The sequence below is a fragment of the Pleurodeles waltl genome, chromosome 6, assembly GCF_031143425.1.
Source record: "Pleurodeles waltl isolate 20211129_DDA chromosome 6, aPleWal1.hap1.20221129, whole genome shotgun sequence".
Taxonomy (NCBI): Eukaryota; Metazoa; Chordata; class Amphibia; order Caudata; family Salamandridae; genus Pleurodeles; species Pleurodeles waltl.
This window is the reverse complement of record NC_090445.1, coordinates 1653896923-1653916516: the sequence shown is the minus strand read 5'-3', so window position 1 is coordinate 1653916516 and position 19594 is coordinate 1653896923.

Genomic DNA, 19594 nt, shown 5'->3' with positions numbered 1-19594 from the left:
GCATTTGCCTGTGCCATCAAGGAAGGCAGCACAGCGCTGAGAAGGGCCTGCTGGCTTGTCAGCACAGCAACAATGTCATGGTGGAAGGCACCCATTGTTGTAATATAGGAGTCCTACTTCTATTCCATTGATTCAAGGTTGTTACAAGTAGCCCCTAGCTGGGTGGCAACCTCACTGTTGTCACATTGGCAGGGCTGTTGTTGCCTCTGCCTCATGACACCAGCAATGTCAGCCAGGCACTGTTCCAATCTCTGGAGCAGAGCATAGGTGCCTCTAAATGCATCAGTAGTACCTTTATTGAGACAGGGCACCTACATAATCCTTTTAGGGTGCAATGGTCTCCATCTCCACCTGCACCTCATACAACGTCTGCAGCTGGACTCCCATCGCTTGGCATTGAAATGCAACCTGTGGGTCCTCGGAGTCCAGATCCGGCCTGTGGCTGGCTTATAGGGAGGCTGGGTTGTAATTGTAATTGAATTTATATAGCACTTACTACCCCTGACGAGGTGTTGAAGCGCTATTCAGCGAGTAGCACGCTACTCTGGATCCCAAGAGGAATTAGTGGTGGATTAGTATAGGGAAATATAAGTACAGTATTAGTATGAGTTAATTTCAGCAAATGATATCTGAGTTTCATAGGTGGTTTGACTAGAGTAATGGAGGGTTAGAGAAGGGAAGAGTCCAGAAGTGTTAAATGGGAATTTGCAGTAATAGGATGAGGCTTGGGATGAGGAAAGGAGAGATGGAGGAGGGAGGAGTCTGTGGAAAGGGGTTAGGGAGATCATAGTAGCAGGAGGGGTTTTGGATGAGTCAAAGGTGAGATAAGTGAGGGAGAGTTCAGAAAAGTTGTTTGAGAGATCATAGTAGTAAATTGAGGTGTGGGGTGAGCCAGGAGCGGTAGAGGAGGGAAGAGCTTAGACAGGGTTATTTTGGAGATCAAAGTAGTAGAATGGGTTTGGGATGAGTCAGAGTGGGGATGGAGGATAGAATGATAGAGACATAGGGTGATGGTGAGACAGGGTAAAGCTTATGAGAGAGTAAATTTCATTTTATTTATTTATTTTTTTGAAATTTACTTAATTTTATTTTTATATATTTTTTCTCTTTTACAGTAGGACTAGAGCAATAAATGGAAAATGTCACTTACCTAGTGTACATCTGTTCGTGGCATGTAGTGCTGCAGACCCACATGCCCTGCACAGTCTGCCATCCGGTGCCGGGCCCGGAGTGCTGCAAGCCACCCCTCCCTGAAGAAGCCCCCCCGAGCCACGAGACCGAGCGTCTCCTCCCCCTGGTGACAGCACACATGGGCATCGAGTCCCCCGCCAGACTGTCTTCCTGCGGGAAGGTGAAGTAAGGAGAGAATTGTATATGTACATATATATAGTAAGTAAAGAAGATGTCCATGCGATGTATATACATATTTACATAAGAAAGTACCACAATGGCTACAGGCTTCCGGGGAGGAGGTAGGGTACATGTGAATCTGCAGCACTACATGCCACGAACATATGTACACTAGGTAAGTGACATTTTCCATTCGATGGCATGTGTAGCTGCATATACACATGCTTTGAATAGACTGAAAAGCAGTCCCCCTCCTGAAATAAGCAGTGGCTAGCCTGTAGGAGTTGGAGTATTTTTAAATAGTAGTTTAAGCACTGCTTGACCAACATTTGCTTATTGGCGAGACAACACATCCACACAATAGTGTTTTGTAAATGTGTGTGGTGTAGACCATGTGGCTGCTTTGCATATGTCTGCCATTGGTATATTTCCTGAGAATGCCATTGAAGCTCCTTTCTTTCTAGTAGAATGTGCTTTTGGAGTTGCTAATAGTTGCTTTTTAGCTTTAAGATAGCAAGTTTGAATACACTTTACTATCCATCTGGCCAATCCTTGTTTTGAAATATGATTACCTTTATGAGGCTGTTGAAAAGCCACAAAAATTTGTTTAGATTTTCTAAAATCTTTTGTTCTGTCTATATAATACATGAAAGCTCTTTTGAGATCAAGACTGTGGAGAGTTCTTTCAGCAACGGAATCTGGCTGTTAAAAAAAGCCTGGCAATTCCACTGACTGATTGATGTGAAATGGTGAAAGCACTTTGGGAAGAAATTTTGGATTTGTCCCAAGTACTATTTTGTGTTTGTGAATTTGGAAGAAGGGTTCTGCTAAAGTTAATGCTTGAATTTCACTTACTCTCCTGAAGGAAGTATTTGTTACAAGGAAAGCAACTTTCCATGAGAGAAACTGAAGCGTGCAAGAATGCATGGGTTCAAAGGGAGGACCCATAAGCCTTGTGAGCATAATGTTAAGATTCCAGGCAGGAGCTGGTGGAGCTCTAGGTGGAATAAGTCTTTTAAGGCCTTCCATAAAAGCTTTTATGACAGAAATTCTAAACAGAGAGATATGCTGTCTGTTTTGGAGGTAGGCTGATATTGCTGTTATATGAATTTTAATAGATGAATATGCAAGATTTGCTTTTTGTAAGTAAAGCAAATAACATACAATATCCTGTACTGATGCTTTAAGTGGATCAATGTTTTTGGGTTGACAGTAATATACAAAACATTTCAATTTAGCTGCATAGCACTGCCTGGTTGTAGGTTTACGTGCTTCCTTTGGAATGTCCATACAGTCTGATGGAAGCTGTAGATATCCAAACTCCATGACTTCAGGAGCCAAATCGCCAGATTGAGCATTCTGGGATTGGGATGCCTATTTTGAACTTTGTTTTGAGTCAACAGGTCTTTTCTGTTTGGGAGCTTGTGATGTGGTACTACAGATAGATTCAATAGTGTTGCGTACAAGTGTTGACATGCCACGTGGGAGCTATGAGTATAATAGTGAGGGAAGTGTTACGGATCTTGTTGACCAGAAACAGAATTAGTGGGAGAGGGGAAGAAACATAAGCAAATATCCCTGACCAGTTTATCCATAGAGCATTGCCCTTGGATCAAGGGTACCTGGATGCGAAGTTTGGGCATTTTGTGATTTTGCTTGTTGCGAAAACGTCTATGTATGGTGTTCCCCACATATGATAGTACTGTTGAATTACTTGTGGGTGAATCTCCCCTTTGTGTATTTGTTGCTGTGTCCTGCTTAAGAGGTCCACTAGTTGGTTGTGTATCCCTGGGATATACTCTGCTAATAGGTGAATGTGAATGTGAATTGCCCACTTCCAAATTGTCTGTGCTAGAAGGGACAATTGAGATGAGTATGTCCCCCCGTTTCTGTAGATAATGCATTGTTGTCATGTTGTCTGTCCTTATTAACACTGTCTTGCATGTGATCTGTGGCTGGAATGCTTTGAGTGCTAAGAACACTGCCAGCAATCCCAAGTGGTTTATGTGGTAAGTCTGCTGGACTGAGTCCCACTCTCCCTGTATCATAATTGCTGACTTGGGCTCCCCAACCTGTCATTGATGCATCTGTGGTGCATCTGTGGTGATTATGGCCTGTGGCAAAGGGTCCTGAAATGGCCGCCCTTTTGATAAGTTGGTGTGATTCCACCATTGCAGAGAGTTGTAAGTCTGGCGGCCCAACAACACTAGATCGTGAAGTTGACCCTGTGCCTGAGACCATTGTTGTGAAAGACACTGTTGCAGGGGTCTCATGTTTAGACGTGTATTGGGTACTATTGCTGTGCAGGATGCCATAATTCCCAACATTTTCTTGATAAATCTTACTGTGTAAGTTTGATTGTATTTAGCTGTGATATGAGAATGTGGAAAGCTAGAATTCTTTGTGTGTTTCGGTACACTAATGTTGATTGAGTGTACAGAATTGCTCCCAGATACGGTTTTGTTTGCGCTGGTTGGAGATGTGATTTTTGGTTGTGAACCCTAGACTGTGTAAGTTATCTATTGTGTATTGTGTGTGCTCTTGAGAGGTTTGAATGGTGCTGACTTTTATGAGCCAGTCGTCAAGATAGGGTAAGACATGTATATGTTGCCTTCTGAGGTATGCTGCAGCCATTGCAAGGCATTTGGTGAATACTCTTGGTGCTGTTGTTACTCTGAAAGGTAGCACATTGAACTGGTAATGCTTGCCTGCTACCACAAATCTTAGGTATTTACGATGTGCTGGATGTATGGGAATGTGGAAGGAAGCATCTTTTAGATCTAATGCTGTCATATATTCCTGTTTTTGTAATGGGGCAATGCCATCCTGAAGAGTAACCATGTGGAAATGCTCTGAGAGGATATACTGATTGAGAGGTCTGAGATCTAGAACTGGTCTGAGAGTACCGTCCATTTTCGGTGTGAGGAAGTATAGAGAATATACTCCTTTCCCTTGTTGAGCTAGGCGTACCACTTCAATTGCACCTTTGAGTGGAAGTGATTGCAATTCTTGTTTTAATAGAATGAGATGCTCTTCATTTAATTTATGTGAATGAGGTGGGATGTTTGGTGGAGTGGAAGTGAGTTCAAGACAGTAACCATGTTGGATAATTGACAGAACCCACTGATCTGTAGTGATGTTATGCCATTGTGGATAGTAATTTACCAGTCTTCCCCCACCTGCCCACACAGCATATCTAATAACATTGTTAGATATTGCTTGCCCTTCATTAACTATTTCCTGTCCTCTTTTTTGGTGTTTTATAGGTAGTTCCTCTGGAGACCCGATGACGCTGTCGACCCTTCCTATTCCTGGAGAAAGTGAGACAGCGTCATCCAGGATTTACTGGAAGGTATCATTGTTCATGGAGGCAGGATGTCATTGTTAGCAGGTTGGTATTCCTGCACAGGCAGCTGGTCAGGAGCAGTTGTTTCTCCCTCTGCAATAAAAGGGATATATGTCAATGATGATCAATGCTAGATGCTGACAGGAGGTATCTAGCTGATAAACAGTATTTATCCTCAGTCACTTCCAACTCAACATTGATATGTGGTACTTATGTGACTTGTATGTAGTGAGGGGAAGTGGCAATGTAGTATCTGTGTATTGTTCACATGCCAATGTGTGACAAGGGTGTTTGTTTGGGTCATACCACACATTACAACACAGTTACACAGGTTGTTGGCCTGTCCTGCCAGTGTGGACATGTTGAGTTAAGGTACACATCCAGCTTGGTGATTGCCACTTCTTTTCATGATGGACATATCTAAAGTTTTTTCATGTATTCACAGCACTACTCTGCAGATTCCACCAACATTGTCCCAAGTCACCAGTGTACCTAGCATTCCCTGTGGACACTACTCAGACCACAGCTCCTGTGGAAGTGAACAGTGCCTGTTGATATATTCAACTTGATCCTTTTGTTAGCCTTATACACCCTACATCATGGCAGCCTGCCTTGTTGTGCTGTCTGGCATGCACATTGTGCATTCATATGGCCAAGATTCATATTGGCCATGCATCCACATTACTCTACACAGCTAGCAGCCTGCTACACTGCGGGAACATGTAAGTGCATCTACTTGCCATGGGTGAGCTATCTGCCTAAACAGTGGTCAGTGTGTGTAAACTCTGAAGGGATATACACAGTCAGACTATGTAGATAGATAGCACTGACACTCAGCATCATTGCTAGAGTTGGGTATCTGCTGAGTATCACACATTGTAAGCCTCATCCCCACTCACTTTAATATGGACACAATTTCTCTCGCAATCCTTATTTAGGTTCAGTGACTGCACCTACTCTCACACAGAGATGGAACCCTGATCATGCATTGACTCACATGTGATGCCAAAGCCTACATGTATATTTAACACTTCCAACTGCCGAACATGGCTGCATATATTTGTGAGCTACGCATCAGGCTGGACGCACACATGCTAGTATTTTTGATAATACATGGAATTACCTACCCTGGTTTGCCACACAACTTTACCCATACTTCACAGCCTGAAACCATTACAGATTCATGCCCATAGGTATGGAAACCTAACACATCCTGTCACTTCTGAATTCACTGTTTGTCATCCTCTTGCATTGACATATGTATTGTGGTATGCCTTTTGTCTTCCACCCCCCTCCTGGCATGTGCTACGTCTCCTCCCGGTGCACATCATATGTTGGATGAAGCACACTTATGACCTCTTCTTTGTCATCCTTTCCTAGCTGCAATTGATGTGTGACACCATCAAACACAGCAATGCGTATGTATAGCTCAGGCTATACTGCAGTACACATGCCACTTCCTTGCTTTCCAATGTGCCCCTATTCAAACACAGTGACAGTTCAATGTGCTCGGCCACACTTACATTAAAGAGCACTACCTGGGGACAACCTGTCTCACACACCATCTTTTGTTTTACAAAACACACACCTCAGTATTTTATGCATCACTTGATTCACCCCCCAGATATCTTTTACCTACCAGGTTTGAGGGTGTTGGCTATCATGGTAGGCTACACCGGTGTGCTTAGACCCCACACATCAGTGCATCTGTGTGTAATGTAGTTTAATATTAGGGACTATAGGGCATATTTGCAAGCCACATGCACCGCTAGTGCAACACTTGTGTTGAAGCACCAGTGGCGCAGATGGCAGACCAATCTGTGTGAGGCCACACAAAGCCCATTTGCATGGAGTAAGATAGATATGGAGTAAGGCAGGGCATTGAAAAATGACTGTGTTGCCTTAGTCTGCACCCGGGGCTCATACCATGGGTGTTGGGTTGGGTTTTTGAAAGCACCCCGTGGAGTTTGACTCATTCCCAGATTTTCAAAAACAGGTAAACCTGGACATGTGAATAAAACATATGCCTAACCAGGGCAGGCATAATAAGGAGAAAAACTTTGTTTCTCCTCCTTTTTTCCTCTTTCCATGTGTGTTGCATTCTGCTGCACAGACGGGAAGAGGTAAATGCCTCTATGTATTGTTATTGTGCAGGAAGGTATCCGTTCCTCCACAAAGACAATCCTGCATCCAATGCAGGCACCCTTGCAACATGTGGTAAGGGTGGTCAGGGTTCCTGTGTCCTGCCATGATGTGGTGTTCCAGTCCAGATATTTAGCTTGATATTGTGGGACTTGTAGTCTTGGATGCTGATGTGTGTTATGCATTGCCCAAAAATTCCAAAGATCCAACAGTGAAGCTGGTCAGGTGCAGCACATCACACATGGACTGAACACACCTGCCAGATGTGGACTGGGCTGTGCAACATGTGAGTGTTTTTCTTAAGTTGCATTGCTATGATATGTGACTGGACATGTGCCCATTTCCATCCCTTTCCCTTACACTCAGAAAAGTACAGTGCAGAAAGGTAGCATGCTGCGCTGCTGAACCTGATGTATTTATTGATTTTGTCCCTTGTTGCTACTTACCCTGTGTGTCTTGTTGGCCCTCATAGGCTGCACAGTCATTTCCTTCCATTCCTGCCATCAACTTGGCTTGGATGACTGATGCCACATGCTCCTCAAAGAAAATCACCTACTCCGGGACGTCAGGTCCTCCTCCTCCGGTGCGCATGACTGCCTTCAAGTTGCTGACCAGTTTTTCCTTAATCCTATGCTTGTAGTTGTGCCAGCGCTTCTTCCAGTCTGTCACTGTCCTTTTGACTTGCCCTACACTGTTGAATTTATCCACTAAGGGCTTCTATATGGCCTCTTTACTACCTATTGGCGATTTTGAGGAGACAAAGGGTTGCCGCTCATGGTTTGTCACCTCTGTTACTAATATTTGATTCTTCTCCTCACTAAAATTCATCTTCCTCTTCCCCTGGGACTCTGCCTGGACATCCTGACTGGTGTTGGTGGGGTTGTAATCCTGCCTGCTGCTGCCTGCTCCATATTTTCCTTTCTGTGAATGTGTAAAACATTTTTTAGGAGATGCTTCAGTTTTTTAAGAATTTCGAACGCATTACGCACTGAAAAGTGATGCATGGCTGATTTGCCTCGCTTTACGTACCGCAAAGCAGCCATGCCTCAGTTTTTCAGCACATGCGTCAGCTTTCCTTCCAACATCCCTCCTACTGATGCATCATTTTTCTTATGCAGCCTGGGGCCTTACTCTATGCCATGTTGTAAATGTGATACATCCATGGCGTAAGAAACTGTCGTACCAAAGCTCAAGTTATTTTGACCCATCACTGCCACAACGCACTGAAGCATCACTTCTTGTAAATATGCCCCTTAGTAATCTGAAGGCTTTCAGTGCTTAAAGGCTGATTTGAAAGCTACTGTCTGATAATTGCTCTAACGTCCAGCAATAAGTTGGTAATAGTGGTCTCTTGTTTTCAGACTGTATCTCTGGGTGGTTGAACTTCTTCAATTTTGGGTACAAAAAGAATGCAACTGATCCTTGAACATTTTTGGAAAGAAGCCATCTTTTGTAGGTGTAAAGAAAATTTGAAGACCTGGCTCTATCCCAAACCTGTTTAATCTCAAATTTCCTTACATGATTTTTTTTTTAGCTTTTAAAATGTTATGCTCTGTTTATGATATGAAGGGCTTAGTGATAGGATAGTCCTGCAGAGGTGTCATATTGTGCTTTATAAAGTACTATAAACATGAACATAATTATTTTAAAACTTTGTCAGTAAGCTGGGCAATGACAAAAACAACTTATGTGCCTGTGAAATAGGTTTGCACTGTATGAACGGATCACAGCTCAGCAGACGTGGCTGATACTTTAAAAAAAGATGGCAATGGTGATTGAAACTGGCCTGCAGGAGTACATTTTGTTTTCCGCTGCCTTATCAAGTGCAGGTTTAGGACATTTATCCTTAAAAAATGCCGGTCAATAGCACTGGTTCTGACATTTCCCGACAGTTCGTTGGAAACACATTTGGTCAAAATTCCCACACCGATAGACATGGGAACTCTAAATTAGGAGGTTCAGTCATCACAGTCAATTCCATCATTTTGATGGCCTGTCCATCAAATCATAGATTACCCCCATTAACTTAATTTCCCTTTCTGCCTCTTATAGCTCAGTTTGTCATGCTATTTGTCTTTTGTTTTGTAATATTATGTTACTTATCATTACTTTTAATTTGGATGCATATAATGACTCATTAGGTTGCAGTCCCATATAGAGTAAAGGAACATATTAGTCTAACGGTATAATTACCAAATTTGTTTTGATACTTGGCGATAGAGGAATACTTGATGTTGTTTCTCTCTTTTAAGGCTCTCATTATGAGTGGCCCAATTCATTTTCCTCACCCTTGCAGTCACAGATGGCGGCGAAACTAGTGACTCCAGGGGAGGGGGGAATCTGGCTCCTTATGAGTTGGGCCCTGATTGTGCAATTAGAAATTAAGAATTACCCCAGAAGAATCAGTAATTCTGTTCTGATTTCCTCAGTAATTCTTCATTTTATAAAGCACACAGCTATCCAAATAGCGTTTCCCAGCACTAAGAAAGAGGAAGCAAAGCAGAATACCAGCCCAAAAGAGTCAGGTCTTCAAGCTTTTACAGAATGCAAGTGCAGTTTCTCAGGGCGAATGGGAGAGAGTTGCATAGTTTCAGAACCAGGACGGAGAAAGAGCATCCCTGCATATGAGCCAAGAGAAACCTGGGAACAGTTCACAAGGCTAGGTTCTGTGATCTTGCCATACGAGTGGGCTGACAGGGCAACACCCACTCCTATCTGTGGTAAAGACCTGTACAGCTCTGGCTTTGAAGATGTAACACAGTGCTTTAAATTGGATGCGCTTTATAACCTTGAGCCAATGAAGCTTTTGAAAAAGGTGGAGAACCGAGACATGCTTCTGGAGCCAGAACAAAAGTCTTGCCACAATGTTTTGGACTGTCTGGTGGCAGCCAATGGAAGCTTGGTCAATTCCTAGATAGAGGACATTGCCATAGTCCAATCTGGACAAGATTAGGGCTTGAATCACTGTCCTTTGGGCTGACACAGGTATCATCCAGGTGATCTTTTTCAGAAACAGTAACCTTGTTCAACTGAGGCTTCATGGAAAGATTTTCATCCAGTACAAAGCCCAAATTCATGACCTTCAAGGACAAGGTAAGCATATTCCCTAAAGAAACCAGCCAGTGTCGTGGGCCCCAGAGTTGTGGATTCGTACCCAAATCCATGACTTCAGTCTTATCACCATTTAGCTTGAGAGAGTTATCGTTCATCCAAGTAGCAATATGACTCAAATCCAGGCTAAGATCATGGTCCATTGTCCTGCGCAGATGACATGGAGAAGATTATTTGTAGGTCATCTCCATAAGTAAAGGGTCAGACTACAGCTCTCCACTACATCTGCCAAAGGGCGGACATAGATATCAAACAGCAGAGGGCTAAGCACTGAGCCCTGTGGGACTCCAGAAGTTAAGGATCAAGTTGGGTGGGACAGGATATCAAAGGCCGTGCTAAGATCTAATAACATATGGACAGCTCTGCCACCTTCATCAAGGACACGTCTAAGATGGTCTGTGACTCCCAGGAAACCGTATTCCATGCAATGCCCGAACCTGAAACCAGACTGTGAGGGGTGTAAGAAATTTTGGGTCTCCACATAAGATATAAGCAAGGCATTCACATGTTTTCCCAATACTTTGGAGAGACAGGGCAGCAGAGCGATAGGATGGAAATTAGACCAATTGATCGGTACAAGGTTCAATGTTCTCAAACTTGTGTCCAGGGTGTAGTGGAAGGCTATCTTTTGTAGGTACTCAGGACCTGGTCAGCCCTGTGGATGGTGCATGGTTTACTATAGCTCAGGTTTCCCTGAGAGGATAAAGAGAGATAGCTGAGCACGTGGCATATACTCCTATTTGCTCAGAAAAACATGCAAGTACCCTAGTTTACGCCTGCATTTATTGATTTCTTTGATATGCATCCAATACAATAATAAAAAAACTAATTATTAAAAGGAATGTATTTAATATGCTATGCTGCAGGACAGAACGTTATATAATAGACCACCAGATAATGCTTTGAAGTAACTGTAGTATTTAAATGAACACCCTCAAGATTGGAGGAGTTGTAGGTAAGAGTTTCCCTCATGGGAGAAAATGCAGTTGCATCATCTTAAGCATGCTTCAAAAAACCTTTCTGTATTCCAATAAAGAAAATAATGAAGTTTACTCCCAACATAGGGGTTAACCTCCGAGAATACATTTCTGATTGCTTTATTAACTAAGCCCATGGTGTTGCCAACTCTGATCTCAAGTGTTTAGAGCGAGTAAAGAAAAGTGATTTTTAATGTCCTGTTGCAAGGCTGGCGCTTCAGGGATGTGGAGGAGGTGAAATCATTGCTGTGTCAGATCAGTTTCTGAAAGAACATAAGTAGACAAAAACACATTTTATATTTGCTTATAATTAAGCAATATTGGAGTGCCAAAATGTCTAATTAAAGCATGTGCAGTTCTGAATACGAGGAAACATATTTTTAGAAGCAGATGTCTGAATTAATCACAGATTGTAAATATTTGAGAGAAACTCGTTTCAAAGCGTATATTAAAAATGCAATAATTTATAAATAGTGCTCCTCTGTGCCAAAGCAATATTGAAAATATTCTTAGAACACATCATATTAGCTTCAAAAGTGTAATGTATTAGTAAAAACATGAATTGTGTTTTAGTTGTGAAAGGTATGCCACAAATATGACATATATTGGATAATGAGGACATTTTCTGTGAGGATAATTACACATCAGGAAAAAGGCTGCAAATCTATAAGAATGCTCTTTATATAAAAAAAAAAAAATCGAAACGTGTCATAGGGAACAAATTCACTGTGGAGAAGCCCCACTCCCCCACCCCAAGAAACCAAGACATGTTACATTCCCCTTTCCACACTTTAAATGTAGCTTCTCCATCCCTTAATTAGAGTACATCTCTGACCATTTCCAGATAGGGATATGGTCAGAGAAGAGTTTGTAAATGATCACAAATGAATCTATTACTGGGTGTTCACAGACTTACAAGGCTAACAATGTTCACTATTCGTAATTTGCAAGGAAGTTGTTCTGATGCAATCACATGCCACTGTGTGGTACAATTACACATGAGTAAATTAAATTATGATTGCTGGGTATTATTTTGTGGATACCTGGCACACATACAACCAGTTAGCTAGGGTTCTTTAAATCATGCCCAGCTTCTCCTCATTACTGGGGACTTGATGGACTAATGGGCTGCAGAGCATTCAGGGACTCTGCTCCTACCTGGTCTGCATCAAACATGAGTTTTGCACTATGAGTGATATACTGTTCAGCCCCAGTTCAAAATCAATACTCAAGGGGTGTCACAGAAGTTCTTCCTTTGTTTTACAACTCTCCTTGAAAGGCTTTATTTACAGCTAGGGAAGCCTTCTTGGGCAGATGAACACCCCTTCATTCACATTCCCCGAGTGCCTTTCTTGAAGCTACCCCTGTTCCTTAAAGGAAAAAGAGTTGCTTTAAAAAAATGAAATTTGACATTTATTCAGTGTCTTCTGGGGTGAGCATGCAGCGCTCCCCTAGATCACTCTCTACTTCCCGCCATGCCCAGGCCTTGACTCTGCCCATGACATACACATGGACGTCATGGGACGCCAGGGATCTCTGCTGCGACCCCTGGCTTGCCCTTTGGGACCCCCGGCACTGTTTTAGCGACCCCCAAGCTTTAGAGGTCGGACATTCAGTGCCAGGAACACAGTATGTTCATTGTGTGCAGTGCACCAAGCAGGTTCATAAAAATCTGCTTTGTAATACTGCCCCTTGTGATTGAGATGGCTGCCACCCCATGGGTGAATGTATGGAGTAATGTGGGCTTGGCGAGGGTACTGTGAGCTTGATTATAGAACATTCTATATACCTGGGCAAAAGCACTACCCCTGGGCTGAATACCTCTCAGGCATTGTGGTAATGCAGGCATAGCTTTCGGTGAGAGGACTTGCAGCTTGTAAGGTAGAGGGAAGCAAAGAGTGTAATAAGAAAGCCCTCCAAGGATGAAGGCATGGACACAGGGGGTTGTAGAGAGCCCTGGGAGGACTCACTGCATCGATGCCACAGACATATAAAACAGAGTGGGGCTTCTATGACCAGTGCCCCCTTACAATGTCTCCCAAGGTGGCACATGCTATTATCACAGAATGAGAAGAATAAGCCACCAAATACCCTTGCTGAAGGCAATTAGAGAAACCTGCATTTTCACATCCTCAGAAAAGCACCGATCACTACACACTGCTCACAGAAGACTGTGATCCTGAACCAGGAGACTTGAATCTATAGGGAAATCTGTGCAATCTCCAAGTGAAAATATGAACACTGTGCCAGCTGCACCCGCATATGTACATTAAGGCGAGTGTTGAAGACACTGATATTTGAGATACACTTTCCTTTGTTCTCAGGGGAGAGGTACACTCAGTTCATCCCACAAGCACTGAAAGTAGGGGTGCAGCACCCTCAAAATAACCGTGCTGGAGTTCAGAAGGTGATTGAGCAATAAAGATGCCTTTTAATTTTGTTTTGATCTTACAAAATCATCTGTTAGACTCTGTCTTCTTACAAATTGCTGCTTATTCTTTTAACGTGGGTGTTGGTTTTAGTTTTCTTTCTCTGTTTGGGCGGAGTGGTCTTTTTTGCACTTCCAGGGGGACTGGGAGCCTGTGCCTGCTGTTATCCACTCAGCAATGCAGTTGGGTTGGAGAGATGTCAATGCACATGTCAGTCTGGTTGTCCTAAGATGCACAGCCAAACCAACATGCGCGCTGACAGCAGTGCCTACCGCTCCCCCCATTCTTACTATGGCCCTGCCCCCAAGACTGGACTCCTAATGAAAAATAAAATGTTAATAAACCTATTGTTATCCTTTTTTTTTTTTGTTTGCCTCTGCTGATAGGGGTGTGACGCTCATCCGCCATAAAGGAAGAGCCGCGGCAGAATGTGAACTGTACAAATATTTCAAAATATAGTAGCAGTTATTAAATCACAAATCAAACACTTTCTTTTGTAATTTCAAAGTATTTTGAAAACAAATATTTAAATAGCATCAAAACAATTCAAGACACTTTACTTGGTGATGTGCAAATGATAAATATTCACTAAAACCAGATAATAACGAAACACGTATTAATTTATGCGCTGCATAGACATATCAGTAAAACTACATCTGTGCTCGATTAGTGACCATTTGAATGGAAAATACTTTGTCTAAATATCAGTTGATCACCACACTATGCTGACGTAATATTTTTGCGATAAGACGCTCCAAAATGCATCACAGGCTTCATTCTACACCCTACTACACTGCTGCTGAATGGGTGCAGCATGTTTGCTTGAAATTTTCACAATCCTATGACTAAAGTGACATAACACTAATGGCAGCACCCCCCACTTTGAAAATTGTTTTGCCACTGTCCACTGGAGAGTTGCCATATCAGTGGGCTTGATCGCCCACTGGTATCTAAATGACCCTCTTAGGGGCATATCCACAAACCCCTAACACCATGCCTGTGTCAGGCATAATGTATGCAAGGAGGGTGTTCTGATGCAGGGAGACCCGAAACAATGGCACAGTGAAGTTTACAACATTTCACTGCACCATTTTTTCCATCATTTTTAATGCCTGCTCAGAGCAGGCATTAAAATGACGCACCCATTTTAATCAATAAGCCTCCCTGTCCTTTGCTGCACTAGCAGCAACATTTTTCACGCTAGTGCAGCAAAGCGCCACAATAGCATCAAAAATGTTGACGCTATTGTTCTAACGACGGTGTGTCGCATTGTAAATACGGTGCAACCACGGTGTTGTTAGGTGGGGTAAGGACGACACAAGAAAAGTGGCCCATCGGGACTGATGCACCAATTTCTTGTAAATATGCCCCTTACTGCCTTATCAGCAGTCCTAAATGGAGTAGTCAACAATGAAAATAAAATCTTACAGTATGTTACTGGCTAAAACTTTGATGTGCCGGATTGGACCATTTTGCTTGAAGAGGTTTCAGCTTTTATTCCACTAGAGCATGACACGAAGCAGGCCAAAGAATACAAGTTCAAAGAAGGACATAGACAAGCAAATGATAAAAAGCATTGGGTGAGCCAATAAGTCTGACTTTAATGTGCTAATGTATAATGTATACAGGCTGCATTTTTGCATACCTCTGTTACCACATTAAAGCTAGACCTATTTTCTTTGCTTATCTTTGTTTTGTTTTAAGCAGATGGATTGTGTGCCCAGGTGCCACGCTTATCTGTGTGTGTAAACATATACTTGTATATGCGTGTGAGTGAGACATACACACATAGACTAAGACATTTGTAAAAATCCCTGTGTGATAAAAAATATATATATTTTGCTTTCTGTATTCAATACAAATGAGATAAAACATATTGGTGGTCATTAAAACCTTGGCAGTCTTTTTGAAAGACCGCCGAGGGACCGCCGTGCTGAAGACCGCCAGTGCAGGCAGTTTTCAGCTTGGCGAATTATGACTGCTGGCAGCCCTCCGTCCTTTTTCGCATGGAGAGCCGCCAGCAGCCATACTGGTGGTCAGTGGGGAAGTGGAGGTTTCACGTTCTGTGATTTGGCGTGGCGGTGTTCTGGTGACGGGGTGCTGGCGGCATAAAAGCCCCCATGGATCCTGTCCCCTCCCAGAAGATCAACGGACCAGGTAAGTTGATCGTCCGTTAGGGGAGAGGCATGGGGGGGTGTTGTGTGCGTGCTTGGAGGTGTGTGTGTGAGTATGTAGAGGGGGTGTGTGAGTGCGTGTGTGCATGCGGGGGGTGTAGTGTGTTCGCAAATGTGTGCGTGTCTGTCTGTATGGATGTGTGCATGTATGTCTGTATGTGGGTGTGCGTGTATGACTGTGTGTTTGTCTGCTGGCATGTTTGTTGGTATGTGTGCGGGTATGTGTGTTGGTGGTCTATGCATGCGTGAATGGTGTGTGTCTGTGTAGTAATGTTGGGGGTAGGGCTGGGGAGGAGGGTCCTGCCACCTTTGGGGGTGGCAGAGGGGTGTGGGGGGAGGACTCAGGGCTGGGGTTGGGGGTGGGGGAGACCCCTATCAGTGCCAGGGAAGGAATTCCCTGGTACTGATAGTGCCTACCGCCATGGATTTCATGGCGGTTCCCAACCCCATGAAATCCATGGCGGTCAGCCGGGTCGTGATACCGCCGGCGGCCTTGTGACGGCCGCCCCGCTGGAGACCCAGGTCTCCAGCCTAGCCGTTGTCTCCGCCCTGGCAGTCGGAATGGAGAAGTGGCGGATGACCATGGCGGTAACCGCCATGGTCATAATTCCATTTTTTTGCCGCCAACCTGGTATTACCGCCACTTCTCCGCTGACCGCTAGGGTCATAATGAGGGCCATTATGTGTGATTATTCATTGCGTTTTTGAGATGTAAAATAATCCTTCATACATTTCAGGGCGAACACTCCATAAAAAGTGGAATGATGCACCGAAAAGCCAATAACATGCGGTGAGAGATATACTCCACTTGAAGAAGCCAAAGCTTACTGTGTGTATTTAAAGAATTGGTACCAAAAAGTAAACCAAGCAGTAAGATAAGCTGTCAAGCCAGACCTAAAAAGAAAAGGGCGGGAACCCATGGGAAGTAACTCTTCATCAATGGTGCAAGAAAGAAAGGTGTGAGTGGTGCAGAAGTGTGGCACAATGGTTAGAGCAGCAGACCCTGAAGCAGAGATCAGGCTCAAGACCAGGGTTCAAGTCCCGCTTTGGCAGGTCTTGGGTTCAATTCCCTTGGACCAGATAATTCTCGCCTCGGTCCCTAATCTAATTAATGGGTCCCACTCTGCAACTCTGGGCAATAGCTTGCTTAATCTCCACAACGGCCCCAACAGCGCTTGGATGCCTGGGGGTGCCCAGGAGTGGGCACCTCACAGGGAAAAGCCAGGAGGGGTTCCATAGTGGTATGAGTACAGCGCCTTGAGACCCTAACGGGTGAGTAGTGCGCTATACAAGTGCAAAGTTTACAGTTTTTTGCAGCAGCAGCTCCCAGATAACATTATGGAAATTCACTTTGAAAATGAAGATAGAAGCCTTTCAATATTTGCCTTGCAACATGTAATGTTTTTAAAACCATGGGGACAGATTTACAAGAAAGTGGCCCATCGGTGCTAATGCATCACTTTTCTTGCGTCCCCTTACCACCACCTAATGACACCATGGTTGCGCAGTAATTATAATAAATCGCACCATGTCGGTCGTTAGCACAATAGTGTCAAAAGTTTTAATGCTATTGTGGCACTTTGCTACAATAGCGTTAAAAATGTTGATGAAAATGCAGAGGCTCATAGGTTACTATGGGTACATCATTTAATGCCTGCCTTAGGCAGGCATTAAAGGTAACAGAAAAATGGAGCTGTGAAATGTTGTAAATTTCACTATGCCATTTTTATGGGCCTCCCTGCGTCGGAATGCCCCTCCTGCATACATTATGCCTGGCACGGGGAAAGGCCACCTTAGTGCTGCCTTAGCATAAACAAATGATGCTAGGGCAACGTAAGGTTGCGCAAGGGGCTTGTAAAAATGCACCACTGACTGTCATATGTCAGAGGGTTGCTCTTAATTATTTTAACATAGAGTTTACCTTTGTTTGTCTGGCTCAAAAACTTCATAACTTGACCTCAGTGTGACACTAGTGCTGGGGTACAAGAAATCATGATGGGAGAAGACTGCAACATGCAAATTTTTTACGGCACACATGTAAATAAATTGTTGTGTGGCTTCAAAATGACACTTTTCAAGTATCAAAAAATACCAGCTGCATTGAAACAGAGTGGTGCTCATTAGGAGACCTACAGTATGTGAGGGGGTAATACTGCAGCCAGTGAATACAGCTGTGTGATGTATGTACCACCCTTGGTGTTATCTACCCTTTTTCAGCTCTACGTCACCCAATGAGGAGTAACATGGAACACGGTAATAACATTTCCCCCTATTTTGATCTACAAGAATCAGAATAATGTGGTATTTCTCCATTCAAATTCTGACAGTACTGGGTAAATACTTGGCATTTTTGCACAAGATGGAATCTTGATCCAACCACACATTTCAGGGCAATACCCTACCCTACCTCCATTGCACATTTTAGCCAGATAGTTGTAAACATCTCCTCCAAAATGCATTATTGGAACTCAGTATACCCCCCCTTACACTAAAGGAGGATCACTGATTCAGCACACATGCTCTTTAGGGGGCTTGTGGATTTTGCAAGCACATGGGGCATATTTACAAGTCCCTACTGCCATCTTGCTACGCCCTAGCATAATTTTTTTGCCAATACGTTTGCGTTAAGGAGGCCATACCTCTGCGTCATATTTACAACCCTTTGAGCCACACTATGCCTGCACCAGACATAGGCCCTCATTATGACATTGGCAGTAAGTCCCGCTTACCGCCATGCCGACTGCTGCCAACATACCATCTCCGCGGCGTTTTACCACTGCCCATATTATGACCCACTCATAGCAATCCGTCACTATACAGCCACACACATAAGTCCGCCAGCCCAAAGGTCAGTGATAAACTGGCGGTAGCAAAACCCACACTGTTACGCCAACAGAACTACGCCCACAGCATTATGACCCATGAATCACCCCAGCAGACATTCAACCACGGTAAACCATTGGCGGTACATACCATCGTGCTCAAAATACACACACACTAACAAAACAACACTACATTGGACAATTCAAACTACACACACCACACCCACAACACTATAAAACACACACACACACTACCCACAACCCTTTATGACTCAAATAAATTGACAACAGAGAGAGAGAGAGACACCAAGAGCATGCACAGAATCAGAGCCACAGAACACCATCACCCATACACCATCCACACACCTTATACCACACACTCCAACACATCACCCCACACACCCTCACACACACCACACACACTACACCCATGGCACCACAAGGACACCCCAGGTTCTCAGAGGAGGAGCTAAGGGTCACGGTGGAGGAAATCATCCGGGTAGAGCCACAGCTATTCGGATCACAGGTGCAGCAGACATCCATTGCTAGGAAGATGGAGCTATGGTGGAGAATCGTGGACAGGGTCAACGCTGTGGGACAGCACCAAAGAACAAGGGATGACATCAGGAAGAGGTGGAACGACCTACGGGGGAAGGTGCGTTCCGTGGTTGCAAGACACCAGATAGCTGTACAGAGACTGGCGGTGGACCCCCACCTCCTTCCCCACAACTAACAACATAGGAGGGGCAAGTCTTGGCAATAATGCATCCTCAGGGCCTGGCAGGAGTAGCAGGAGGACTGAACTCTGGTAAGTCAAATCTCTATTACTATCACCCCCCACCTGCATGCCGTCACATACCCCCACCCCTACCCACACCCCACCACCTCACATACACCCCACCATCACAACCCCCCCATCCCAATATGAAGCCCTGCATGCAACACCAATGCATGGACATCACTCACAGTGCTGCATGGACACCCATCACTAAAGCATGCACATTAGAGAGAATCACTTTGCCCACAAAATCACTACTCACACAAGGCAAAGCTGACAGGGCAATCACAACCATACAGGGCAACACACCCATGCACAAGATGTCAAACACAGAAACAATAACACTGCATTTACATCCCCAGAGGTCCCCCACACAACGCCACCAGAGGGGAGTTGCCAGCAACATCCAGTCCCCCAGCAGAAGAGGCCCACAGTGATGACAGCAGCTCTGGATGCCTGGATCTG